We start from the raw sequence: 27,959 nt of genomic DNA, 5'->3' as shown, positions 1-27,959 counted from the left end.
CTGATCAGGCGCCAGCAAGCTATCCTCGTCATAGCAGTTCTGTTTTGGCAATCTCAAGTTTGGTCTCCTCCCCTTCTCAAACTTCTCCCATGCTTTTCCATTCTTCTTCTGAAGCCTGCGGGCAACCCTCACAACCTGGTGCTCGACAATTCCCTAATTCTCTCGGCCTTGATAATAGCAGGTTCCATGAATTTCTCCTTTTCATTTCACAAGAATCTGCTGAATTCATTAACAAAGCATGGGTCTCAGACACCACTAGTCTGCTTGGGCTCTATGGTCAACCTGCTGTTTGGGAAAATGTATTGATCAGTTTTCAGCGGATATAATTCATATTGTAAATTGTTTGGCAGCTAAAGCCAGCGGGGGTAAGTCACACAGGACCATCGGCAATTTCCATGAGCCATCCCCGTATTGATACAAACCAGTTGGATACCAACATCTGCCTATTTGTCGTCTGTTAAAGGGAGTAACATTTTCCGTTACTTCTTTACCAAAGTATAACAAATTGTGGGATGTTAATATTGTTCAGAATATGTTTATTTCTTGGTTTGAGAATGAAACTATCTCTAAAAATTCTTTGTGCAAAACTTATTATGCTGTTATGTTTTATATCTATCAAACGGTTGTCGGATGTGAAGGCATCAGATGTTTCTTCTCGCCCATACACTCCTACAGGAGCGATGTTCACTGTTAACAAGCGTACTAAGACAAATTTGAACACAGTATTCTATTCTTATTTTCCTAATCAACCAAAACTTTGTGTTGGTCAGTGTCTTAAAATAGATTAACAGCAGACTCTTGATCTCAGAAAGTTCTCTCATTCCCAACTCATTTCCTTTCGGAAACCTCACAAGCCCATTTCAGCTACCACCCTCGCTCGTTGGGTCAGGGGGGTTATGTCTTTGGCAAGTATTGATACCTCTGTGTTTGGAGCTCATTCTTCCTGGGCTGCCATGGCCTCTAAAGCTTTCTGGGCATGTTCCAGGCTAGAGGAAATTCTGAGATTGGCCGACTGGTCTAGCGATAATGTTTTTAGAATGTTCTACTGCAAACCTGTTCATACTCCAACTTCTATGGAGGTTAACATACTATAAACAAGCATAAAAGGTGACACCGGTCTTGACATAAAATGTCGATTTTCCTAGTAAATTATAAGGGGAAGTCTTGATTTTATTAAAGACACCGAGGCAAGTATTATCCTACCTCAACCCTTGAGAATTTCTGTTTCTTCCCCCCCTGACAGCGACTCCAGCATTGCCAGCTACTTCCTTTTAAGGACATCATCAGTCAAGGAGGATCTTCAACCTCCCCTTCTGCTGCAACACATGCTAAGGACCCTTTTCCTGTTTCTCAGGATATTTACTGTGGCCTCACCTTGTTGAATTTTTGCCAGGAACTCTTTAATTTTACCTTGGCATTTTCTATTGTGTTGTCTATTTTTCCTTTGTTGTCTGGTTCTGTTTAATCTTCTCGCACAAGAAAAAAGAATTGTTCGCAGTCAAGTGGCACATTATACTTGGTATTGTAACACTATTGGATTTGGTGTATATTACGTGTTTTGCTCCCGTTGGCAAGCCTGTTGCTAATCCTCTCGGGATTCGTAGTTTTCAACATTCTTGACTGCTGCAATTCTAATTAAAGCAAGATTAGAAATGCATGATACTCGCCTATGTGTCTTTAATAAAATGCAAAAACAACAATTGATGGACAGAATGCAGAACAATGTCATACATTCACCCCAGTACAGAGATCTGGGCCTAAATCCATCGTTTTTTTGCTCACCATGCCATTCCAGTTTGAACCCAGCCATATGCAAATCAGTCTTGACCCTGTGCCCCATGGGAACAGTCCAGCCCGAACTGCCAAGCCAGGTCCTCCCTGGACTGGAAACAAGCATCCTAGGACCGGTTTCGGGCTTTCAGCCCTCGTCAGCCAGGATAGCTTGATTCCAGTGGCATGGAGAGCAAGGGACTCACGTCTGAGCATACCCTTTCCACTCGGGGTGACAAATGCAAAAACAACAATTGATGGACAGAATGCAGAACAATGTCATACATTCACCCCAGTACAGAGATCTGGGCCTAAATCCATCGTTTTTTTGCTCACCATGCCATTCCAGTTTGAACCCAGCCATATGCAAATCAGTCTTGACCCTGTGCCCCATGGGAACAGTCCAGCCCGAACTGCCAAGCCAGGTCCTCCCTGGACTGGAAACAAGCATCCTAGGACCGGTTTCGGGCTTTCAGCCCTCGTCAGCCAGGATAGCTTGATTCCAGTGGCATGGAGAGCAAGGGACTCACGTCTGAGCATACCCTTTCCACTCGGGGTGACAAATGCAAAAACAACAATTGATGGACAGAATGCAGAACAATGTCATACATTCACCCCAGTACAGAGATCTGGGCCTAAATCCATCGTTTTTTTGCTCACCATGCCATTCCAGTTTGAACCCAGCCATATGCAAATCAGTCTTGACCCTGTGCCCCATGGGAACAGTCCAGCCCGAACTGCCAAGCCAGGTCCTCCCTGGACTGGAAACAAGCATCCTAGGACCGGTTTCGGGCTTTCAGCCCTCGTCAGCCAGGATAGCTTGATTCCAGTGGCATGGAGAGCAAGGGACTCACGTCTGAGCATACCCTTTCCACTCGGGGTGACAAATGCAAAAACAACAATTGATGGACAGAATGCAGAACAATGTCATACATTCACCCCAGTACAGAGATCTGGGCCTAAATCCATCGTTTTTTTGTTCCCATGAGGCACAGGGTCAAGACTGATTTGCATATGGCCATGTCTGAACTGGGGTGGCGTAGTGGGCAAAAGAACGATGGATTTAACCCAGATCTCTTGACTGGGGGAGAATGTCTGCATTGTCAGCATTCCGTCCATCATTTGTTTGTTGAAACGCTTTTCGCCCTAAGTGGGATGGGTATTCCCAGACGTGGGACCCGTGCTCACTACGCCACTGGAGTCAAGCTATCTTGGCTGATGACGGCTGATAGCCAGAAACCGGTCCTAGGATGCTTTATTCCGGTCCAGGGAAGACATGGCTTGGCAGTTCGGGCTGGACTGTTCCCATGAGGCACAGGGTCAAGACTGATTTGCATATGGCCATGTCTGAACTGGGGTGGCGTAGTGGGCAAAAGAACGATGGATTTAACCCAGATCTCTTGACTGGGGGAGAATGTCTGCATTGTCAGCATTCCGTCCATCATTTGTTTGTTGAAACTCTTTAATAAAATGAACACTTTTCTTCCTAGTTTATTAGGAAAATCTAGATTATGAATTGATTCCCCATTTTCATCTGCCAATTCCTATTGATACAGACTGTGGAACTCTTTAAAAATAGCATCTTTAAATTGCTTTGTTCAACTCTAAAGTTCCATTGTAGTTTTTGTCCTCAATCATCTGGCACAATAGAGAAAATGAATAGGACCATCAAAAACAAGCTGGCAAAATTGTGATCCCAATTATTTGTGTTCTCATAAGCATTAGAAGTACCCCCGACAAAAAAGACTAGGCTCTCGCCCCATGAAGTGCTAATGGGCAGAGTCATGAGGATAGATTACTTTCCCCTTGACCTTCAGCATCAATTGTGTCAATAACTGATGACATTGCTTTAGATTACTGCAAAGGTTTAGCTTAGGTGGTGAAATCTGGCTCTCATTAGGTGAACGTGGTAACAGCACCAACAAAAGAAACTCAGTGCCATCCACTGAAACTAGGAGACTGGCTTCAGTATTTTCTAGAGTCTATCATGTGAATGAGATGAGTGAGGATGCTAGGTTGAAGAGAGTGACACGTGGTTTTGGTAACACAGTATCAGATGTATTAGAAGCTATGATTCCATCTATTTTTGTGGCTATGGTGTGAAAATTAGATTACCTATGCTTGTGCATTGGCTTGCATCTAACACAGTTGGCTCTGTAATACAAACTGACAGAGTTAATTGCTATGCATGCAGTGATTATGTGACGGGAGGCGGTGTTTGCAAGCTTTTCAAGTTGACAGAATGTTGCCCCTTCATTCCAGTTAACTGTATGATTATGAATGCCTAATTCTTAAACATAACTAATATTCCTCGTGAAGTCCAATCTTTAGGAGAGTATGGCTTGTGGCAAAAAGTAGGTTCCTAAAACTGTTGGAAGTATAGAATTGCAAGAAAGAGAAAGTGATGTCTACTGTATCATAGCTAATTGTGGGATTTAGTGATCATAAAATAATGGGGAAGAGTTTGTGAGAATGTATGTGCAGTTCTAAAATTGTTCATTATTAATGATATGCAAAATATGGATTACCACTTAAATTTATGTGTATACACATATATGATGCTTTTGCCTATGGAATGGTTTTGCTATGACCTGTTAAAGTGCCTTTTCATGGCTTATGCCAGCTAAGCCTCAGTTAGGCCTTGACGCCATTGTGTTCAAAACAGACGTCTCACCCTGCATGCTAACGGTTTACTATTTCTGCTACATACAGTCACACACAATCATGTTTATTTCTGAGCTGCATTAAGATCTAAAATGTCCAGACAACAACTTCAATCATAGACTGTCGGCCTCCTTCAATAGCTGTCATGATCCTGGAAAGGCTGTGAAAAACCTCAGCTGGATTCCCAGAACTGAAACATCTTGACCCCTCTCCCACCAGCACACTTTCTCCAGATTCCAAATAAATTCCATAAAAACCAAAGGCACCTATGCTATCTGTAGGTTTTATAGGGTGAGTAACCAGCGTCCTGTGCCACAAGAAGAAGGCTGGACAGAAGGAAAAATGAGATCTGTACAGACTGCCCAGTGCCTGAGGACATGGGTAGGACTGTGGAGGAATCCCTGATTTTAATCAAATGTGAGGACAGTACTTTTAAAAGGGGCTGACAAAGAGTCACACCTCATAGCACTGATTCTCTGAAACACTTTAGCTGTGACATGTCACAGGCTAGCAAGAAAAACACCTGTGAATAAAATCCAAACAAAAATAAAAATAGAAGTGAGGTTCAAGCCTGTGCTTTGAAAATCACAACTCTCATACTTAATCTGACAGACAGAAAGACAAAGACAGATTGAGTCAAGTTACATATCACATCTGTTACTGTATCAAGAGGGCTTGTACTAATTCAAGGGGTTGGGTCAGTCACATGTATGTGGTGTTTGTGCTTGTGGTTGCAGTTGGTGGGCACTGGAATTCATTTCATTGGACTAGGTCTAATATTACCTCTTTAGGGTTTGACACAGAGCAAAACAGAGAAATACAAGAAAGAGAGAACTGCAAAAGGGCTAAATTGGAGGCAGTTAAGCAGGAGGTACATGAATTGGAAATTAACTTAACGACCCAAGACCAAGAAGACGTTAGGCACACCCTGAAAAAAGATGGCGTCGGAAGACGCCAGGGCGCGACATAGAGCAATACAACATCACTTCTATGAGGTAGGAGATAAGGCGGGAGGCCTCATTGCATGGCTTGACAAAGGGGAGTGGGCGGACCATTGGGTCCTGGAAATTCAGAATGAGGACGGTAAAAGAGAGAGACATGCTGGGTGTAGCGGAGGCCTTCGCTGCATACTACACCCAGGTATATTCCGCGGGTGGCAGTGCTATGGCGGAACAGTCCCACGAACTTCTGGCTGAAATACAGCTCCCTGACCTCACAAGTGAGGGCAGAGCGCTCTTAGAAGCAGATCTCATTGAAGAGGAAATTATAAGGGCAATACACAACTTAAATTCGGGTAAAGCAGTGAGCCCTAACGGCATACAGATTGAACTCTATAAGCTTGCTGCTCCTAAACTCGCCCCCTACCTGTTGCAAATGTACAAAGAGTCAGAAACTGGGCTCACTCCCTATGGACCAAAGATTGTCCGCCATTGTTGTGATACACAAACAGGGTTGACCACCAGATAGATGTGCGTCGCATAGGCCTATTTCGCTCTTTAATGCCGAAGTTAAAATATTACCTAAAGTACTGGCCTACCGACTCCTGCCGGTCATCTCCGCACTGGTTCACTCAGATCAGTCCTGTTTTATGCCGGGGAAAAGTACTGCTCGTAATCTACGGTGCCTTCATGGAGTGTTAGCCTGGGCTGACAGGATCCATGAGGACTCCCTAGTCCTCTCCCTTGATGCTCGAATGGCATTCGACATGATCAAAAGGCCTTATCTCTTTGAAGTCTTGGCCAGGGTGCGAATTGGCCCATGATCTACAGTGTGGATATGCTTCCTTTACACTGCACCCTTGGAGAGAGTCACGTTCAATGGGGGAATTTCCCGGGTGTTTAAACTCCAACAGGGTACCAGACAGGGCAGCCAGCTCTCGCCACTTATCTTTGCTCCACTATTAGAACCCCAGGCAACCTGGATCAGGAGAGATTTGCTGATCCGAGGTCTATAATGGACTAAGCATTGGGAGGATATAATAGCGCTTTAAGCAGACAACATTCTACTCTATGGCAGACCCTGTTGTTGCACTTAAACAGAAAAATGAAAATACTTACCCAGTTTGGTGGGTATTCAGGTTATACTATTAACTGGGCAAAAGCCCTGATCTATATCCTGAGTGGGCAAACACTGCGATTGCCCCAGGGATGCGAGGTAGAGATCACCACAGATGAAATCCAGTACCTCGGAATCGATGTCACCACTAACCGAGATCTGTTCTATGCCAAAAACCTGCAGCCACAGCTGGCACGATTAAAGCATGATGTCCAGCACTGGAGAGCCTTGCCACTATCTCTGCTGGGCAGAACTACGCTTTTCATAATGATGGCCCCACCCCGCTTCCTCTACACCCTCTACACCCTACACAACATGCCCTATCCAGTCCCTCTGACCTACTTCAAAGCAATAGAGAGCGAATTCAGAAGTCTACACTGGGATGGGGGTCAGGCACGAATAGCTATCGGTGGAATGAAACGGGAGTATGATGGGGAAATCGCCCTACTCAAAATTAAAAAATACTACTGGTCTGTGCAACTCACTTAATTAATCATTCAGTACATATCCCTGCGGATGAACCCGCATTTTGTATGGACAGACAGAATGTGCAACCAGGGAGATATATCAGGGCCTTATATGCCAACCCAAAACATACCAAACTCGGGCTACTCCTCTATGGGACTCGGAGAAGCTGGGTACTCTAGCGACATAACCGGAGCTTGGTAAATGGGATTTTATTGGATTCTCCAAGGTAGGGGATCTTTGGTCAGAAGGAGAAGTCATCCCTGTTGCGCAACTACCAGCGAACCCCAACTGAGACCTTCCGATGCCTGCAGGTACGACACGCACTTCAGGCAGCTCTAGCCAGTGAACTAGAACTCGTTGAGTCCTCTCCCCCGGTATACAGATGGCTTGATGACCCCATGACCTGCAAAGCGAATTCCCTCACATACAAAAAACTGATTAACACCTTAACAGACACACTCAAATACTTGCGGGAACAATAGGCGAGAGACCTGGGGAGCCAGGAGGATGATGAGTGGCCTGAAGCCCTTGCATACCGAAGGGAGGCAGCTATTAAGTCTGGTTTTTGCTTGGTGCGACAAAACGTTCTCCACAGGTCTTACTTTGCATATGCCACCATGTGCTGCCGTAAACACTGCGGCTAAGAGGGTACTTTCTTCCACATCATTTCGAGCTGCCCCGAGATACAGCACTTCTGGGATTGCAAGCATGAATGACTTGTGTGGGAGTAATATGACACCCTCTGCTAAATGGTGTTTGTTAAATATTTGGGATGCAACTGACCTAAACCACAGCAAACAAACATGGATGACCCTAGGACTGGCAATAGCAAAACGTAACATTGTGTGTCTATGGGGTGTGACGCAAGAACCACTGTTGAGGGACTGGTGCATTTTAGCCGAAAAGGTGGTCTATAGAAGCTGTGGATGTCCGTGGAAATGGAAGACGATTTGGTGGAAATGAAATGACTATAGAGAGAGCCTCTCCATTCCCCTTTTCTAAGCTAGCTGTGATGTCTTGCCTTCTAACCGCCTCGAATCAACTGCCAAGATGTGTGATGCAGGGGGACTGGAGAGTGAGAACATTTGTACTGTTTAATAACGTGTGATTTATATTTGTTCTGCCCTGTCGATGTATAACGCTATGTGACCTACTTGTCTGCTCACTGCTTACCATGTATCGAATAAAAAGGTCTTTAAAAAAAAAGGAAAGGGAGACAGACAGAGGGAGATGAAGACTGGGAAACTGGCAAAGGGAGAAAACAGAGATGGGAAATAAAAGAGCGATATTAAAAGTCAGCTGTAGGATGGAGTGGGAAGAAATAGGCATAAAGTGGAATCAAGGCTAGACAAACTTTTACAAATTGAGTGGTGTTGATGCGACTGCTGCTCTAATAAACTGGTAACTAACTCACTTTCCAGGTCGGTACAATGCAGAATATGAGAGCGATCCTGCCGGAACCCTGTTCTGGCATTTCTGAGCTGGATCTAGAATCAGTCGACCCAGTGAAATATACTGAATTTGTCCTGGTCTTATTTTTTAACACAATTCAGCAGCGCAAACATGTTGTCTGCTTTCAGTTCAGAGCAGAAACATGCAGGTGGCGAGGGGACTTTCTTCTTTTCCCTTCCAGCTGGGCACAAAGCAAAGGCCTGATTTAAAGAACTGTCAGCCCTTCTTTTGTTCAAGTATCATCCTGGCTGGGAGTCAGCTAGGGCCTAACACCAAGGTGCCAATGCAAAGGAAGGAAGCAAAGGCACACAGCTTACTATCACTTTACAAGCAGTTTAGAGAAACTATGAGTTGGAGGGCAGTTTTGACGTTGTTCAACCTACCCCCTTCAATGTAAGAGATGCATGTATATATATATATATATATATATATATATATTACCTACTGGCGGTCGCCAGTAGCTAGTTATAGTTAGGACCACGTTTCCATAGGAAAACCTCAACATTCTATTTTGAATAACTTTGGCGCCGGTCGACGAATCCTCGCGAATTTCTCAAAATAGGTGGGGCGCTACGCTCCGCTCCTACCCTGAAAGTCTCGGGGGGATCCGTCAAGCGGGGGCTGAGATAAAAGGGGGGTCCCAAAACGCGTTTTTCCCATGCATTTTTCCATAGGACCTTTAGAACGAGCTACAGCCCGAACGGCTGAACAGAATTACTCAAAATTTGGCAGAGAGGTAGTCCCTAGGTCAAGGAAGTGCCTTTTGTAGGTTTGGTGTAAATCTGTTCAGTAGATTCTGAGAAAATAGCCTTTAAATCAATATATATATCTGAGCCAGCTTACGGTACGCTTACCGTACGCTTACGGTAAGCGTACGGTGGCGTGCGCGAGCGCGATTCTGATTGGCTCTTAGATCTTAGTAAACATTCGAATCGGCCGAAACCAGGAAGCGGCGGCCGCCATTTTGTGTATTTCACTCTGAAAAAAAAGAGTGAAAACAAGGAAAGGGGGCAATGAGGAGAGTTACAGACCCCCTAACAATTGTAAGGGGGTCAAAGATGGACAGAAAAGTACAAAAAAAATATTTATTGATTTTAAAAAAAATCACGGGGTACGCGTACGGTAAGCTTACGGTAAGCGTACGGTAAAAAAAATAAAAAAAAATAAATGAAAAGCAGATTTAAGAGTTTAGAAATTAGGGAGCTCTAAAAAGAGCTGTTGTGTTTATGGAGTCATTTTTTTAGTGGTACCTACAAGTAAGTACCGATGCAGAGTCTAAGGTTCAAGAGGAAGACTCTGTTCCCTTCATCATTGAAGTGCACACCATCTCCTCTATAAATGTCTTGCATGTCGTAACGCAAGTTGTTGTGGTAAATGGCACCCATACCATAGTCACGGAGGAAAGCAGAAACAGATTTGTTGACGTGCTTTCTTGCTTTGTCAATCTGTGGACAGAAATGATTGGACCAGTTCCATTTTTGCCTTTGGCATATGTTGGAAAACACAAAGGCAGTTTTAGGGAAAAGTGAAAACAGTTGTGCAAAGGTGTCCTTCATAAGCATTTCCAGACCTACCCCAGTCAAAGTGCCTAGGTCATTGCCACCACAGTGCACTATTATGAGGTCAGGGTGTTGGATTTGCATGAAGGATTTCACCAATGGCATCAATTGGTGCCACTTTAACCCTCTCTGACCAATCCATTTAATGTCTACATTTGGCAAAGCAAGGTCTCTCACCATATCTGTTTTCTCTGCAAACTTTTCACTCCAGAAGACATAGCTGTACCCTACAATCCACACTGTGAACATCTTCAAAGGAGATCTGGATGCACTCAGGAGGTGTCTTTCAGTAGAATGGCAATATGAAAAGAAAGACAGTTTGGAAATGGAGGCATACATATTTTTTTCAAAACAAAAAGAACTGATTGGCTGTTTCATACCATTCTAGAAAAAAAACTAGGCTGTATGTGTAAATTAATAGAAGCATGTTTTGTATTGGTACAAAAAAATGTGTAACCAAAGAACAGTACTATGGATTTGCTGCTAGGTTTGAAAAGTCAAGCACTCTTGCTCTGTGGAATTGAAACATTGTGTGTCGAACTTCTGACCTAACTGCACACAGCAGTGTTCCATGAGCTGTTGCTATGGTAGCAGGCAGAAGTCAAGTTGGGGGAAGGGTACTAGGCAGAAGTCAAGGTGGGGGAAGGGTACTTTTGGAAAAGGGTTCGTTTTCAACCAATAGCAATGTGTGATTACATGTGAAAAAAAGGGGGAAGCACTGAGATTTGAAACTTACATGTATATGTGTGGATAAATAGAGGGAAAGTTTGCCATTATCTGGTTCTGCTGAGAGGAGAGAGGTGAACACAACAGAGATCCTGGCTCTGATAATCTGCTGTTTGAGTGTCACATTTCTTTCACAACTAACTAATTTTAAAGGTGAGTTTACAGTTTGAGAGGGTATGTATGTGGTAACTTAAGAAATGAATAATAGAAATGGGAATTGTTTTTGTTGTAGTTACACATGGTGGTTTCATAATGTGTCAGTTTGTAAAAGTGATTTACACTTGCCCCTGAAAAAAAAAAGAGCAGTAAGTGTGCTTTCAAATTGGCAAAGAAATTTCGTTTTGGGACTAATGTGAAAATATGACTCTGTGTGCATAGAAGAATTATAGGCAGAGATTTATTGCGTCTTGCTCTGGTGATTTCACAGTTGCATTAGATGGAAAGGGGGAGCGAATTTTTGGGGGAATAAGCAGAGGGTTAGCACACACCCATGTCCTTGCCGTGTATAGTCATGCACAGTATTTACAAGCCAGTGGGGTTTTCAGGTTTAAGTCTGTAATGCAAATACATTCAGCATCACTAAGGCTGGTTGCCCTTGGTGGAGTGTAGGCAGTCACAGAGAATGCACATGGTGGTGGTCTGAAAAAAAAACAGCTTGGACACGTGCAATTAAATAAATCAAAAATAGTGGTTTCATAATGTGTCAGTCTGTAAAAGTGATTTCCAATTGTTAAAAGAGGCAAAAATATTTTTTGGAAAAAAATGTAAATATGTGTACTGTATTATAAATTGTTATAAAAATATTAATACTTTTTTCTTTTTTTTCAGATCGATATAGAAAATTTTCGAAAACTACAACCATTTTAAAAACTATTTTTTAAAAAAACAAATGAATAAATATTTTTTTGAGTGAGTATGGTAAGTCAATGTAATGTGATAAATGATTTTTAGTGTTTTTTTTAAAAAAAATAAAAAAGGTACGCTTACCGTACGCGTACGGTAAAAAAAAAATAAAAAAAAGTTTTTAAAAACATATGTAAAAAAAAGATGAAAGATAAGGTTGGCTCTTAAAAGAGCCGTTGTGTTCATGCAGGGACAGAGGAAAGAAAGATTGGGAATATTAGACGGTACGACAAGTGTGCTGATCTATTTTACTGTTCACCAGGGAAACACTGGTCTCCCTATAAGTAATTAGATCGTGACAAGTGGCGCACCGTACTTCAACCCTCGCAAACCGAGGGTTAATTTCCAGAGGGCCAGCAAAAGGAGATTCTCCCCCCACAGATGAAGGGCTCACCTGACCTGCAGAAGAAGGAGTCTGCCCTGCAGATGATGGTCCAGGCTGAGCTGCGGTGGATGTACTGGCTCGTCTTTCTGAAGAGTTACCTCCAAAAAGATGACCATGTGTCCTTTTGTGTACATCCTTGAGGTGTCTGATCATGGTATGATTCCCAAAGGAATACTTCCTGTCAGGATTACCTCTAGAAAGTACACGCTGACACAGCCTGCAAGTAACTAAGGGTGCATTCACCTTTTGCTGGCCTTCTGGAAAAGTAAAATAATCCCAAACATAAGAAGGCTTTACTTTCCTCGCTCTCTGCCTCAAGACAGTGCTGCTGGTGCTAGCCTCACTCTCAGAAGGGCTCTGCTGTTCTGCCATCGTATCCCAAAGACAAACCAGCTCCTTCTTCCAAGGGATCACAAGCAGAAATGAGGGGAATGGGTGTGGTGTAGGAGAGTTCTAGAACTGAAAGTAGTTTCAACCAATCAAAAGTTGTGTTTCATGATCACATGACCTACCGTACGCTTACGGTACGCTTACGGCAAAAAGTACGCGTGCGCGTAAAAAAGACACGCGCTTGCGCGCATGCGCATAACAGTCACTCCCCGGCACTTCCGCGTAACGTGCGCGTGTTGCGTAAGCGCGCACGCGTCCCACGCGCAGTACGCGCGGCTACGCAAAGTACGTAACTATGCGCAAGCAGCGTAGATAGATTACGGACGTTGCGTAAACCGTACGCTTACCGTGAGCTTACGGTACGCGTACTATAAAAAAAAAAAAAAAAAAAAAAAAAAAAAAAATCTGGAAATAAATTTTACATGTTTATTTTAAAAAATATATATAAAAAAAATATTTAAGGATTTTAAACATTTAAGCATAGTCTTTATAAAAGATAAGAAAATTAAATTAAAAATATGTTTGAAAAAAATGAAGAATAAAAAAAAAAAATAGCATTTAAAAAACCTTGCAAATTCACTGAAAAAACCATGGGTTTCACACACGTTATAGTTAGGAATTAGCATTTAAAAAACCTTGCAAATTCACTGAAAAAACCATGGGTTTCACACACGTTATAGTTAGGAATTAGCATTTAAAAAACCTTAGAAATTCACTGAAAAAACCATAGGTTTCACACACGTTATAGTTAGGAATTAGCATTTAAAAAACCTTAGAAATTCAGTGAAAAAACCATAGGTTTCACACATGTTATAGTTAGCTGGACATTTTACTCGTAAAAAACCAATGAAATTGCCCCGTTATAGTTAGTTCAGCTAACTATAACTCGCGCGCCCGCAATGCACTGCTGATGACGTCACATATTACATCACTCATGACATGGTCAGTGACATCACTCATGACATCACTGATGACATCTCAAATGACATCACTGATGACCTCACTGATGACATCATCCTTGTGATAGAGTGGCAGACCTCCTCTCACCTTAATATAAGCTTTGATACACACATTCAAAAATAGAGACTAAAAATTTCAAAACAATGGACATACCAATACCAGTTACAACAACCTCTTCAGTAATTCTAAGATCCACATACACATCCACTCATTCACCAACAGTCCTATACAGTCACTCATACATGTACTCACTCATCATATGTACTCATACATCTATACATCCTGTTACACAATGCCACTCATCCATAGAGTTACTCACACACATAGTCACTCATGCTAATAAAGAATAAAACATACATTTACTTGCATATACAGTAATACACACACCACCATACTTACTTCTACGGAAACTTACACATACTTAGTCTTTTAAACAATCACTTATAGAAACACATACTTATTCATACAGGAACTCTTTCAATCTCTCCCTCTCACATATACTCACATATATACACCAATAGTCACATATACTAGTTTAAAACATATGTAGTTACTCCTGAAGACACTATTGAGACAGTCATTCACTCACTAACACACCCATACACACACTCATCCACCCATACAGTCCTGCACACATGCTGTCTTCAACACATACAAACAGTGAGTCACTCATTCATGCATCTATGCACTACGTAATACCCCCCACCGTACCATACAGACACTCAGACTGATACTCAAAAAAACAACTAATAACCTATATAGACACCCATGTAGCTACTCACCAACCCATGCAGCCACTTATACACAAAGTGAGAGATACACTTAATCAGTCAGTTACACAATCAATTTTTCAAAAACAAATCATCCATTTAGACACTTATATACCCATTTATTCTTCCATTGACCTTGAGATATACATATATAAAACATATTTAATTTTCAGAAAATCACACATTCACTGGATGATGTCATCAGTGATGTCATTTGAGATGTCATCAGTGATGTCATGAGTGATGTCACTGACCATGTCATGAGTGATGTAATATGTGACGTCATCAGCAGTGCATTGCGGGCGCGCGAGTTATAGTTAGCTGAACTAACTATAACGGGGCAATTTCATTGGTTTTTTACGAGTAAAATGTCCAGCTAACTATAACATGTGTGAAACCTATGGTTTTTTCACTGAATTTCTAAGGTTTTTTAAATGCTAATTCCTAACTATAACGTGTGTGAAACCTATGGTTTTTTCAGTGAATATATATATAGATATATATATATCTCTGTGTATGAATAATTATATAGATAACCATTTAAATACTAATTTCATTTTTTAATTCTTGTAAAGCGCTAATCATCCCAGTGTAGGATGCTTTACATCACACACACAGACAATAAATCATACAAGTCTCTAAATCAGGTTTTCTTCCTAGATTCAGCACCGAAACCACGCTGTTGGAGGTCGCCGACACCATCAAGCTGGCGGTGGATCAGGGGACTCAGGTAGCCCTTATTGTACTGGATTTATCTGTAGCATTTGATACTATCTTACTCCCTCTACTACGACAGAGTCTTAGGGACATAGGTGAGAGCGGCCCAGCACTGACCTACCTGAGCTTCTTTCTCACAGACAGGCTCCAATCTGTGCGGATGGCTCCATTCACCTCTGAATCAAAGCCCCTTGGCTCTGAGGTACCTCAAGTGTTAGCGTTGAGTCCTTTACTCTTTAATTTTTATACGGCTCCTCTGGTGTCCCTTGTTTAGTCATTGGGCGTACAGTTTATGACAACGACGATATTCAATTGCTCCTCAAACTTGATTAAAAAAAAAAAAAAATGCACTGAGAAATGTTAAGCCTTGTATTTCGCCTGTTTTCCACTGGAAGCAAAACAGCAACTTACAGTGAAATATCAGCAAGACCAAAATACTGCTTTTCGGGACCTCTCCACTGCGCTGGTATATTACCATCTGGACCAATAGGGTTTCACCTCCACTGGCCCTTGCCTTGGCGGTACACAACCTGGGAGTGATGTTTGACAGTGCATCCACATTTGCCTCCAGATAGAGAGTGTTGTTGGCATCTCTTTCAGACTTCTAAAGAGCCTAAAGACGTCCTCTATCTTCTTCTCGGCCTTCACCATAAACCAGTGGTCCAGAAACTGATCACTTCTAGGCTGGATTACGCCAATTCCCTCTATTCAGGGCTACCGGCCTATCTTTTGAGAAGGTTGCAGCTAGTGCAGAATGCGTCTTCTTATAAAGCTGCCCAGAAGGACGCATATCTAGCCGCATTTGAGAGAGCTGCATTTGCTCCCCATCCCCATCAAAAAGTGGGTGAGGTTCAAGGGACTTATTATGACTCATAAAGCTGTTATCACTCTGGTCCACAAGACCTATCTAAGAGGACCATTGCCAATCTTCCACCCAGATGCCACTGCTTTTCTAATTCTCTTCTGGTCGTGGTCCCCAAGTTATGAAGGAAACAATAGGGTGGTAGCTCCTATTCTCATCTTGCTGCCAACAATTGAAATGCTCTTCAATCGTTGGCAGCAGGGGGGCTGCTGAGGATGTTTCTGTTTTGAAAAGAATGCTCAAAACTTGGCTTATCAGTTCTGCTTTGTAACTCCACAATTTTAAGGAATTGTGCTTACTATAACACAACTTTTGCTCTCTATAAATCCCCCAGACATGAACATAAATCAATGTACAGGAAATATTACATAAGACAATGAGGGTATTAGCTGTAGGAGTCACATATTGTCCATACTTGTAGACATAATATGTAAAGAGTGCATGCTCGGGAGAAGCACAAAGTCAGAATTTAAAACATTAACAATGCAGATGGAGCTGTCTGTACCAACAAAGCCTTATTATTAGCTAAAAGAACCCTACTTTGCAAACTTGGAATAACAGATTTTGCAAACTTGTAGTCTGCATGTAGTTTTTTGATGACGGTTCATATGCCATTGCGGTCTATTAGAAGGATTGCAACTTATTGAGTGCAAGTAACCAAATATCTCTGTCAAAAGCAGTAACCTCTCTACATAAAATACAAATCCGTGATCTGCATGTCACACAATGTGCTTTGCAGCAGGCACATTAACTGCCATAATTTTCTGCGTTGCCATTTTCTTTGCAACAGATTAAAAGAAAGAAATGTACAAGCTGACTGACTTTTGTTTAGTGACTCTCTCCCTCATTAATCCACACCCTTTCCCTTCCCACACATTGGCCCTTGATTTATGGAATCATCGGGCAGTTTTTTTTCCAATTCAAATACTGGGATAGTGCCATTGAAAGGCAGTGGAAGGGCTAAGTAAAAACGTGACCAGTCACAGGGTAGACAGAACAGTGGGTCTTGCGTAGGACAGCATTAGATTGGTTTGACTACCTAGTGAAGAAATTGTCTAACCTATCACCCATCATCTGACCTTTGGCAGGTGTCCTCATCTCTCTGTCCTTCAAGATGACAGTTAATCCCAATTCTCCTTTTGCCTTCTGACAGCGGGCTTCCTTCCATTCCTCTAGTTTCTGGGTTTCATTCATGTGGCATCAGTAGACCGGCATGGCTACCATAGTCTTAGCCTCTTTATCAGCTAATTCAAGTGGGGGAGCATGCAGGTCAGCCCTGTTCTCTCTTGGCACAAGTTGAAGCACAGGATTCGAAGCGTTAGCCGGTCATCAGCAATTTTCTTGCTCTTTAAACAGGGCCCTCATTGGAGGCACATTCTTGCACTCCAATATATTGACAGACCTGCACACAAACACCACTGTGGGGCGCTGTCAATAATGATACTAGTAGTTAGCGGAGGGTGCGTTTCATCGCACCTTAATCTAACTACAAAAACAGCGTTTTCTGGGCCCACTCGCTTACCATTGGTCTTCCGATGGACCTCTTTATCCAACTGAGAGGTCATGGGAGTTAACATTTACATCAATCAAATTAACAGTGCAACCCATTTGTCTACACAATGAGGACCATGAATCAGTAGCTAGGGTTAGGAAGGTTTATTACAAATTCAGAATCAAGTTCAGATAAGCAACTCAACACCATGCTACAAAGGTACAGAACAACAGGCAGACAAAACCTACGAAAGACATTGAGGCAGACCAATATTAAGCAAACAAGCAGTTCAGACACAGCAATACAAAAGATCAGTGAACAAATCTGAGACTTATAGAAGAGTCTCAGATTTCATTGTCTAACCGTGGGTAAATCTAATCACCTAAAGTAAAGTTCAAGCTAAAAGGATGGTTCTGAAAATCTAAGGGACCTAAAAAATTAGGAATTTTCATAAAGGAAATAGGAAATTAGAAATAAGCAAGGTAAAAATAATTAGGAAGCATTTCATAAGCTCGGTCAAGAGTCTTCTTGGGTCAGGCAAGTAAGTGTTAGCCAAAGCCACACTCAGCAAAGAATCAAGGAAAGCATAGAGGTCTGAAGCTCTCAAAGTCCAGGGAGTAGTCTCTAAAGGGAATCGAAAGAGATCTGCAAGGAATCTTAAAGGCATATGAAAAGCATATGTTCTCTAAGGGTGTAAACACTAACTTATAACACACAAGAGTCTCCTTGGGCAACACCCCTTTGCACGCATTATTAGTAGTCTATTTTCTTTCTCCACTTCTCACTTTGTAGATTGCAACAATTGCAAAGGATCCCACCCTGAACATTGGAACAACATAGTCTTCTCACCAACAGGCCAAGTTGTAACGTTGCTGAATAGGCCTTTCAGTTAACTCTTAGGGCTCTAAATGTTCTTTTGTCAAGGTCTTTTTCTCAGGCTCTTGCTCTATCTCTAGTATCTGTTCTTCACCTAACAATGCACGTGGCTACCTTAAAAAAGTGTCATGTTAGCAGAAAATAAAGCCAGTATTAATATGTTAAATCATTAGGGACACTGTTCCGAGTTGAGGGTGTATAGTCTCACCTGCTCAACAAATGGAGATAGAAAGATTAAGAATAGAATAGAAGGTGAGAGAAGAATGAAAGAGAGAGAGGCAGAGGTATCTCTCCAGTATCAAGGATCCAATTCCGAAGGGGAGGGCCAAGTCTTGCCTCTTAGTTGCCCTCACACACCCCGAAGGATGTCATGCTTCATCATCGGGCTTTTGCTCCACGTTGGGCCGGCGCTGCGATGGGTCCCCCGAAGGGTCCCTTACGCTGAGATCTTTTAAGAGAAAAGCCGTTAGGTGAGTGCGGGTATGTGAGGCGGATCCAATGGGACGGTGGTGAAGTGCGTGCAGGGGTGGGTAAATAAAACTACCGAGGGGTATCCAAAGGAAAATCTTTTAATAGTGTGGTGCCCCTGGCAGATTAAAAAACCAAAAGGTTGGTGAGTTACTATAGGGCTCAATGTGCCCGTGTAACTAACAAAAGGTCGACCTGTTTCACGCCTGGTTTGTCTGAGAAATCAATGGCGTTTCTTCAGGACCTAGCTGATGTGATAGTTGTGCACAATAAAAGTGGGGTTCCGGAGTGAAATTGGTAGCCCACGTAGGTGTAGTGTGGCTTGTGTGTGACCACAAGGCTAGATTCCCTAATGCGTGGTGTAAATCTCGACTTGTAGATATACCCAAGACTCAGGGATGACAAAAAAGAAACAGGGAAGAAAAAAAGAAAAAAGAAAAAAGAGGACTTATGCGTCTGACGTCACTTGGCAAAAACGTCCATTCAACCTTTGCACATCACATGAGGTAGCGTCCAGGACAACATAATTAGACAAGAGAACATTTGAACAATGTGACTGAAATTCATACATAGTGCTGCGACACCAAGATGCAGCCAATCACCTGGTGGAGCGTGCAGAGGTACCACTAGGACGCAATGCCATTGGGGTAGTCATGCGGTATGGCTAGCGTCTGTGGTCCCCTGCCCAACCCCAGGCGGTCATTGCTGTAAAGATTGTCTCTGCAAGCAGAAAGGAAACCCAAAGAAACAATCAGGTGTCCTGCCTGGTGCGCGTCTACCCCGGGAGGAATCGAAGATGCGAGCGGCCTCCGTCGGTATGGCACGAAACCAGTGCTGGAACCACCCTCAATTGTTCAGTTTGAAATGGTTATCAGTGTCGGTAATTGCCAGGCATGATAGAAGTATAGTCTAGGTGGCACATCTAAGACAGAGTGGAGGGCAGAGCCCTGCTTACCATCACGTGTATGGGAGAGGTCTCCGAAGGCTTTAGTCCGCTGGCTGCCCGCACCCTATTGGCTATAAATACAGGAGAGAGTCCAAAAAACGACAGCATGACAGTGATTAAGACCTTAAAGATATTAGAACAGGTAAATGGTGACGGTGGTTATTACTTACGATTGCGTCAGGTGCCGGCTCATTACGCACCTACCCTCCACCAGCGACTGCCTGCAAACAATGCTTCTTGTGCCTCCGCGTTACTATTAGTAGTCGTCTGGGCAGTGGAGAGAGGCATCTTCTACTTCCTGTTTCGTATACGTGTGGCGCTTAGTCATTGCCTTGATTCAACTCGCATGTTCATGCAGTAGTGTCTCCATCCGTATGTGCGCATGCTCAGTGGATCTGTCACTTTCGCGCATGCGTGTAAAGTGTAGTTGCCCCAGACACAGGGTCAAATATCAGATCTAGGTGAGGAGTGTTAAAAGGCACCTGATCGTGTTATGTAGAGTGCAAAAGTGATCCATGAAGCAGTTACCCCACGCAAAAGTTCTGGTTCCTATGAGTTGCACAACGGATACTGGAGGAAGGTTTAAGTTATTAACTCTACATATCTCGTGTCCCAGGGTAATAGAGGTGCTCTCATTGTGCCGGGTAATCAGAGGTGCACTCATTGTGTGCGTATTCAGTAAGGGTCATTAGATGTATTGTGACTAATGGTATGCCCCTTGTGTGTTATCAGGGAACAGTTGTTACTGATGCATAGGGGGATGTGAGTTCAGTGTTGCGCCAAGCAGCTGCTGCTCATGATTGGGGGTGTATGTATGTCATATACAGGTATAAGATTGCGTGTGCTGGGTTTCAGATCTACATTGCGTACAGGGTTATAGCTCCACCCAGGGTATTTCATCAGTAAGCCCTCTGGTCTGGGTATGTAAACGAAACAGCCAGCGTTGTTCCAGCCGTAGAGGGGCTTGTGTGTTCCAGGAGGGTCTGGATTCCAGCACTGTCCACGCCAGTTGCTCACAGTTGTGGCCCACCTCTAGGTAGTGGTTAGTCAGCTTGGTAGCTGTCCTTCCTCGTCGTATGGTGCTCTTGTGTTCGCCTATCCGTGTCTTGATCAGACGTGCGGTCATGCCGATATATCTGAGACCACAGGGGCATGTGATGAGGTATACGCAGTTCTTTGAGTTACAATTAGAGTGCCCTCGTTGCTCCCAGATGTAGTCGTCAAGAATCAGTGTTTTTGTCTGAGTGGTGGTGGAGCAGACATTACAGTTGCCACACGGATAGTGCCCTGTAACAGGTGGTAGATTCCAGAGTGTGTCGTTCTGTAGGTTCTTTTTCTTGTTCAATGGGCGTGTCAGGGTATCTCGCAGGTTAGACGTCCTTTTAAATGCAAACCGTGGTTGTTCCAAGTCCAGTGTGTCTGTATTGAGGATCTTCCAATTCCGTTTGATAATGTTCTTCAGTCTGTTGGATAGCGGTGTGAATGTGGTTTTGCTTGGTTCTCTTACTTTTGTTTCGAGGAGGGCCTGTCTATGGTTATTCCTTGCTCGTTTTCTTGCCTTTTCCACTACTCTCTTCGGGTAGTGTCTGTCCAGGAGATTCTTCTCAAGGTGGTTGGCCTCAGTTTCAAAGTCATGGATGGTGGTGCAGTTATGTCGTATCCGCAGGAACTGGCCATACGGAAGGTTCTCACGTAAGGCCTTGGGATGGTGGCATTTGAAGTCTAAAAGGCTGTTGCAATCCGTGGCCTTCCTATGTAGTGTTGTCCTGAGTTCGCCCCCTTCCAGGATGAATGAATGAATGAATGAAAGTGAATTTATAACAGCGCGATTGCTGCCCTGAGGCGTCCAAGCGCTAAAAAAGGAACCAGCGAAGGATAAAGAGGTTGAGAACCAAAAGAGAAGAAGAGAAACTGAGTTAAATTAAACGGAATTGAATAGGTGTGTTTTTAACTGTTTACGGAAGGAAACGAGATCAGGATTGGATCTCAAATAAAACGGGAGGGAGTTCCAGATCTTGGCGGCGTTGAAGGCATACGTCCTTCCGCCAGATCTAGACCTTGTGACTCTGGGGACTACTGCCATGAAGGCCTGACTAGAACGCAGATTTCTACCTGGGTGATACTGGCTTACTGGATCACGGGTGATTGGAGGACCCGAATCCCAGAAAGCCTGGTGGGCAATACACATATACACATTGCTTTAAAAGAGACTCTCTTACGCACTGGGAGCCAGTGAAGATTGATCAGAGCCGCCTTTACTGACAATCTACAAGGAATCTGCAGCAGAGTGCGCGCGGCACAATTTTGTACCAGCTGTAGTCTCTTTAAGGTGTACTCTGGTGCACCCAGATATAGGACGTTGTTGGAGTCCAGCCGTGATTGTATCAGGCCCTGTATGGCTATCTGCTTTGCCTCCATTGGGAGCAAAGGAAGAACTTTCTTCAGTGTCCTGAGTATTCCAAAGCAGGTGGCTGAAAGCTTTGTGGCCTGGGTGTTGAGTGAGAGACTCCTATCCAGCCATACCCCTAGGCTTTTGATGTTATCCTTCGGGGCCGGGGGGAGACCTAGACAGGGGGGCCACAGTGAGTTGAAAAATGTAGGGTCGGCAGGGCCCAGGAGCATAAGCTCCGTTTTGTCACCATTAAGTTTTAATGATGACTGAGTCATCCAGGTCTTCACCTCCTCCAGACATTCGGTAAGTCCCCCTGATCGTGATTGAAGAGCCTCATGCGCTAATGAGACCACCAGCTGGGTATCGTCCGCATAGGATATGATCTTGACTCCATACGGACGAACTACCTCAGCCAGTGGCCTCATATAGACGTTAAAAAGTGCGGGGCTTAATGAGGAGCCCTGCGGGACTCTGCACTTTAGGGGAATGCTAGAAGACACTGTCTGTCCATCAAACACTTGGAATGACCTGTTGCTCAAAAACGATTTTAACCAGAGCCACGCCTTGTCCACAATGCCGACATCCGAAAGACGGTTCAGTAAGATGGCATGACAGACCGTGTCGAATGCCGCACTGAGATCAAGGAGGATCACTGCCACTGATCCTCCCTGATCAAGGATTTTCCTGGACTCCTCGATAACCATTAGGAGGGCGGATTCTGTTCCATGCTTAGGCCTGAACCCTGTCTGGGTGGTGTCTAGCAGCTGGTTATCCTCAAGGAAGCTGACCAGCTGGAGATTGACATACCTCTCCACGATCTTACTCACCCAGGGGAGCAGGAAAATCGGACGATAGTTCCCAAAGTCCGATGGTTCCAGATTGGGCTTTTTTATCAGCGCTCGGACCATCGCCCGTTTCCAAGCAGAAGGGACAATGCCTGAGGCAATGGAGGCATTTAACAGGTTCCTAATGATCGGTACAACAATCTGAAAGACCAGCATCATGACTTCAGAGGGTGCCGGATCAGAAGGAGATCCGGATTTTACTTTCTGAGCCATGGATTCCAATACTTCGAGATCCATGCAAGGAAAGTGACTGAGCAGAGGTGGAGGGGCTGGAGCAGAGTCTAAGGTCTTGATTTTATCCTGAATTAACGGAGGGGTGGGAGTGAGAGTGCAGGGAAAGGAGGCATATATTTTATTTACTTTTGCAGAAAAAAATGGATGATCTTCAGGTCCAGGAATGGGATGGTTGATTTGCTTACTGTCCCGGTAAACCGGAGGTGTGGATTGAGTTCATTGATCCATTCCAGGAAAGCGTCACATGTGGTCCTTGTTCCTCTCCATAGTATCAGGACGTCATCTATCTACCTCTTCCATGTAATGAGGTTCTCTTTGTACGGGTTGTCATCAGAGAAAATGTTCCTGGTCTCAAAAGATGCCATGCACAGGCCTGCTGGCTCGGCGCGAAGGTGCTGCCCATACTGGTACCTTGTATCTAGTGGAAGATCGACGTTTTGTACATGAAGAAGTTTTGTTTCAAGGCTATGGTGATCAGGTCAATGATGAAGTCCACTGGGGTGTTGGATTGTAGGTCAGCCTCCTGCAGTAAGTCTCCCACGACCTCGATGGTAGCATCCTGGGGGATATTCGTGTAGAGAGCTTCCACATCCAGGGTTAAAAGTAGGTCAATGGGTTTGATATTTTCCTCATTGATGATCTCTATTAAGTTTAGCACACCTCGTGTGTCCTTGAGGTACGCGGTGGTGGTCTGGACCAACGGGCGAAGGAAGTGGTCGCTAAATTGGCTCAGGGGTTCCAGGAGAGAGTTGATCCCGGATACTATTGGTCGCCCTGGCGGTGGGGTCACCCCTTTATGTATCTTTGGAAGGACGTAGAAGTACGGCATCCTCGGGTTATCATTAACCAGGAAGGCCGCCTCTTGAGGGGAAATCCAGCCCTCTGTGCTTGCCTCGTTCACCAAAATACGGATCCGTTTGGAAAGTTCCTCCGTCGGGTCCGACAGTATCTGGTTTTGTTCAGTTGTTTGTCACATTCGGCCTCATAGTCATCGATGTCCAGGAGGACTGTGGCGCTCCCTTTGTCCGCCGGTTTTATATTAATGGCTCCATCCTCTTTTAGTGAGTCCAAAGCCTGACGTAATCTGCTTGGTAGATTGTTAAAGGTAGTGCCCTGTTGCCAGTTTTAATCCAGCATGAAGAATAATAGGCCTAAAATTGTCAATTTAAAGTATTACACTGCACATTTAGTATGCCTGTGCACATTTAAACCTACATAAATATGAAATACTAGTATATTAGATTCACATTACATAGGGCATTCACTAGGGGGCGTGGCCAACTGGCGAACATGGCGGCCGCAAGTCTTTGAGGCTCCGGCCGTTACCCCCGCTTTATCCTGACAGTCATCCTGGGAAGCGGGCAGTCCTGACCTAAATAGTGCTGGTCGGGTGCAGGGCAGCGGCGGGGACACCCCCTGAAATCCGGGAGCCGCGAGGTGACCGCTCCTGGCCGCAATCAGCGAGGCAGCCTACGAGGCGAAGCTGCCCGCTAGCGGCGATCGCCGGCTTGAGGGTGTGTCTGGCGAGCGGAGGACGGAGAGCGCGGTGCTCGGGAAGGCCTGGAGTGCAAGCGGTGGAGGCCTCCCGTCGGAGGCTGCGATGTGCCTGGTACGCTGAGGTGCAGAGGAGTGGAGGCGGTGGCCTGGGCTGCGCCGCGCGACCCGCGAAGACATCGAGGACGACGGCGGGCGGAGTTGTGCCCCGGGGGAGCCAGCCTGGGCGGCCCGTGAGCGGTGCGGCCTGCGGAGGACACGGAACGGGGCGCCGACGAACAGTGAGTGGCTGGGAGCTGCGGGGCCCGCGAGGCGGTCTGCGCCCTTGCTGTGGGGTGAGCGGCGGCCTGTACTTGCGCCTGGACTGGAGCGCCCTGAGTGAGGAGGAGCGGAATCACAGGCTCAAGGCTGCGGGGGCAGAGCGAGACGGAGATAGGACGGCCTGGCGGACCCAGTGACTGGAGGACGCCTACTGCCGGGGACCAGTGGATGGATGCGGGCGGCGGCGGGCGCCACGTTGCAAGGGCCGCCATCTTAAGTGGACCGGCAGCGCACCTCTGGGCGTAGGTTCTCACTGAGGAGGACAGTAGTGCGACCCGGAGTGGTGGGGGCGCCCCTGAGAGGCTGTGCGAGGCGTGCTGGAGGCGGGAGGGGCCCCCGGCCGCCCCTGGTGGCTGAAACGTCGGACCGGAGCCAATCTGAGCACACAGCGGACTGCCGGCGGGCACCGATCGGGTGTACCCGGCGACGTCGGACGGAGCGCCTGCCTCCGCGCGGCTGCGGCGGGGAGCTGAGGGCCGTCTGGAGCGGCTGGAGGGTGTAGGTCGGAGGCCTGGCTGGCCGTGGATGGCACCGGTGAGGGGAGCCACGGAGTGTCCTGGGGGCTGGCGCACGCCGGTAAGGAGGACAGTGGAGCACTGACCAGGGGAGAGGGGCACGACACACTGGCCCAGGAGCCCTGAGGACTTCGGAATCTACTGATTGTCCGCACAGGCGGCCGCACGGAGGGGTGCGCAGTACAGGAGCGGAGCAGCGGCCACCGAGCTGCGCCTGTGACACTGAGATCCGGCCTGCGGATGCCGACGGCCCAACAATACGCGATGGGCCGGCTCCGGGACAAATCACAGCAGGGACAGTCTCGTACAGGGAGCGTAGACACGCAATCCCGCTCAGGAGGAGATGCGGAGCCACAATCTGCAGCACTGTCGGCCAAGATGGACGTTATGCTCGCGGCAGTGGAGAAACTCGGCGCCAGTCTGGAGCAGACGAGGGAGTCCTTAGAAGTCAGGATAGACAAGGTCACCTCCGACTTCACGCTGCTCCATGCAGATCACCGCAAGCTGGCGGAGAGGGTCACAGTCCAGGGCCAGATGCTTCGGGAGCTCCAGCCAATCACTCACAGCCATGGGGCTGCGCTGCAGGATGTGTTGGACAGGGTTAATGCATTGGAAGACCGGGTTGACGAAGCAGAAGGGCGCTCCCGGCGCAATAATGTACGTGTCGTGGGCCTTCCTGAGGGCGTCGAAGGCAGGAACCCGGAGCAGTATATCGAGCGCTGGCTGACGGACCTCTTGCCGCAGGGGGCGCTATCCCAGCACTTTGTGGTAGAGCGCGCACACAGGGTGCCAGCGCAGCAACCCAAACCGGGGGCCCGGCCCCGCCCGTTCCTCTTCAGGCTCCTGAACTATCGCGACCGCGATGCGATCCTGAGGGAGACGCGCAAGTCTGGTGACCCGACGGTTGGCAGTAGCCGTGTCATGCTCTTCCCTGACTACACGGCGGCGGTGCAACGGCGCAGGAGCAACTACCTGGCGGTAAAGAGGCAGCTTCGGGAGCTGGCGCTGCCCTACTCTCTGCTGTTCCCGGCCCGCCTGCGAGTGGTGGCACAGGAGGGGACCCGCTTCTTCGACTCCCCGGAGGATGTCTGGAACTGGCTGGAGGAGACGGGGCAGTGGAAGGGGGAGAGACCCGCGGGCGCGGCGCCTGATGGCCGCCCGGAGAGAGGACCCCGGAGGCGCAGGAGGCGAGGGGCCCGACAGCACTTGAGGATGGGGCTAACAGCGCCTAGCCCGGAGAGGATCAGAGTGGAGCGGCAGGAGGCCCTTGACGCGGTGGCGACTCTGGGGACGTCGCCTGGTGGAGAATGCATGGAGATTGGTGCGAGCAGCGCCCCGGGGACTAGCGGTGCCTCGTCCCCATCCACGATGATATCGGAGGACCTGGCCTTACCGGTGGTGACCCCGCAGACCGCCGATTTGATTACGTGACGAGACACTGCTGCACCGCACTGAGGTGGGCGCCATGCGGGGGTGGGTATGCCCACGCGATTGGCCTGCAGCTGGGCACCTGGAGTGGGGACGGGGCCTTGAGGGCGGGGGGGTTCTCCCGTTGGGGGCGCGGGCTTAGCGCGGGGGGTGTCTAGTAGTGCAGGAAGACCCGACAGTAGCGCGCACCGCTGGGCGGTCTAGTGGGGGGTCCCTACCGCCGCGTCCTAGAGCTCAGACAGCGCGACAGTTTCACGATACGATATGCTACTGCTTTTCCCTTCCCTTAGAGGTGATAGGGGAGGGGGGACATTGCGCCAGCTGGTCGACACTCTCGCGCGTACCCCCTCAGGCACTGTACTGACACATTGCATAGTTAATTGGTTCCTTTGACGTTTGGACGGATGCCCCGTTGGGAATACGCCCCTCTTTGTTCTCTTGTTCTATTGTTTACGGCAGTTACACTGATCACATGGCAGCGCAATTATATGTTCCCCTGGGTTGGGTGGCTGGCCCCTCGTCCCCCTCCTCAGGTGCGGCTGTCCTACCTCCAGCCCGGCTGGTTTTCCTATCTTCACGATGGCGCACACTAATGTGATGACTTGGAACATACGGGGCATGCACACACCGTCCAAGCGCTACTCTGTCTTCTCCTACTTACAGCGTCACTCCGTCGGGATCGCTCTCCTGCAGGAGACGCATATGTCAAGACCAGAACTAGACAGGCTTGCCAAGCGGTGGAGGGGGCACACGTTTGGGACCGTTTATTCGGCGCACGCGCGCGGCACATTGATATGGGTGCGAGCAGGGGTCCCCTTCCGATGCGAGGAGGCGGTGGTGGACGGCGAGGGCAGGTACACGCTAGTGCGGGGAAAATTGAACGGGCAGGAGATCTTGCTGGGGTCGATATACGCGCCCAACGTAGATCAGCCGTCCTTCCTGGAACGCCTGACACAAGTCCTGCACCCCTACGCGGGACTCCCCTGGCTACTGGGAGGGGACTTCAACATGGTGCTAGATGTTCAACTGGACAGATCCTTCCCTCCTCTGCGAGCTGCGGTGGTGGCGTCTAACGCTAGGGCGTTGGGGGACTGGCTTGCGCATTGGGCGCTGCAGGACCTGTGGCGCACTCTCCACCCGAGTACCAAGATATACTCTTATTATTCGGCGGTACACGATCTTCACGTCCGCCTGGACAGGTTGGTGGGCTCGCAGTCGCTACTCCCGCTCATAGCCCGCTCTGAATATCTAGGCCGCACGCACTCAG

The sequence above is a fragment of the Triturus cristatus genome, chromosome 9 (genome assembly GCF_964204655.1).
Source record: "Triturus cristatus chromosome 9, aTriCri1.1, whole genome shotgun sequence".
NCBI classification, from domain to species: Eukaryota; Metazoa; Chordata; class Amphibia; order Caudata; family Salamandridae; genus Triturus; species Triturus cristatus.
Note: the sequence above shows the minus strand (reverse complement) of the source record.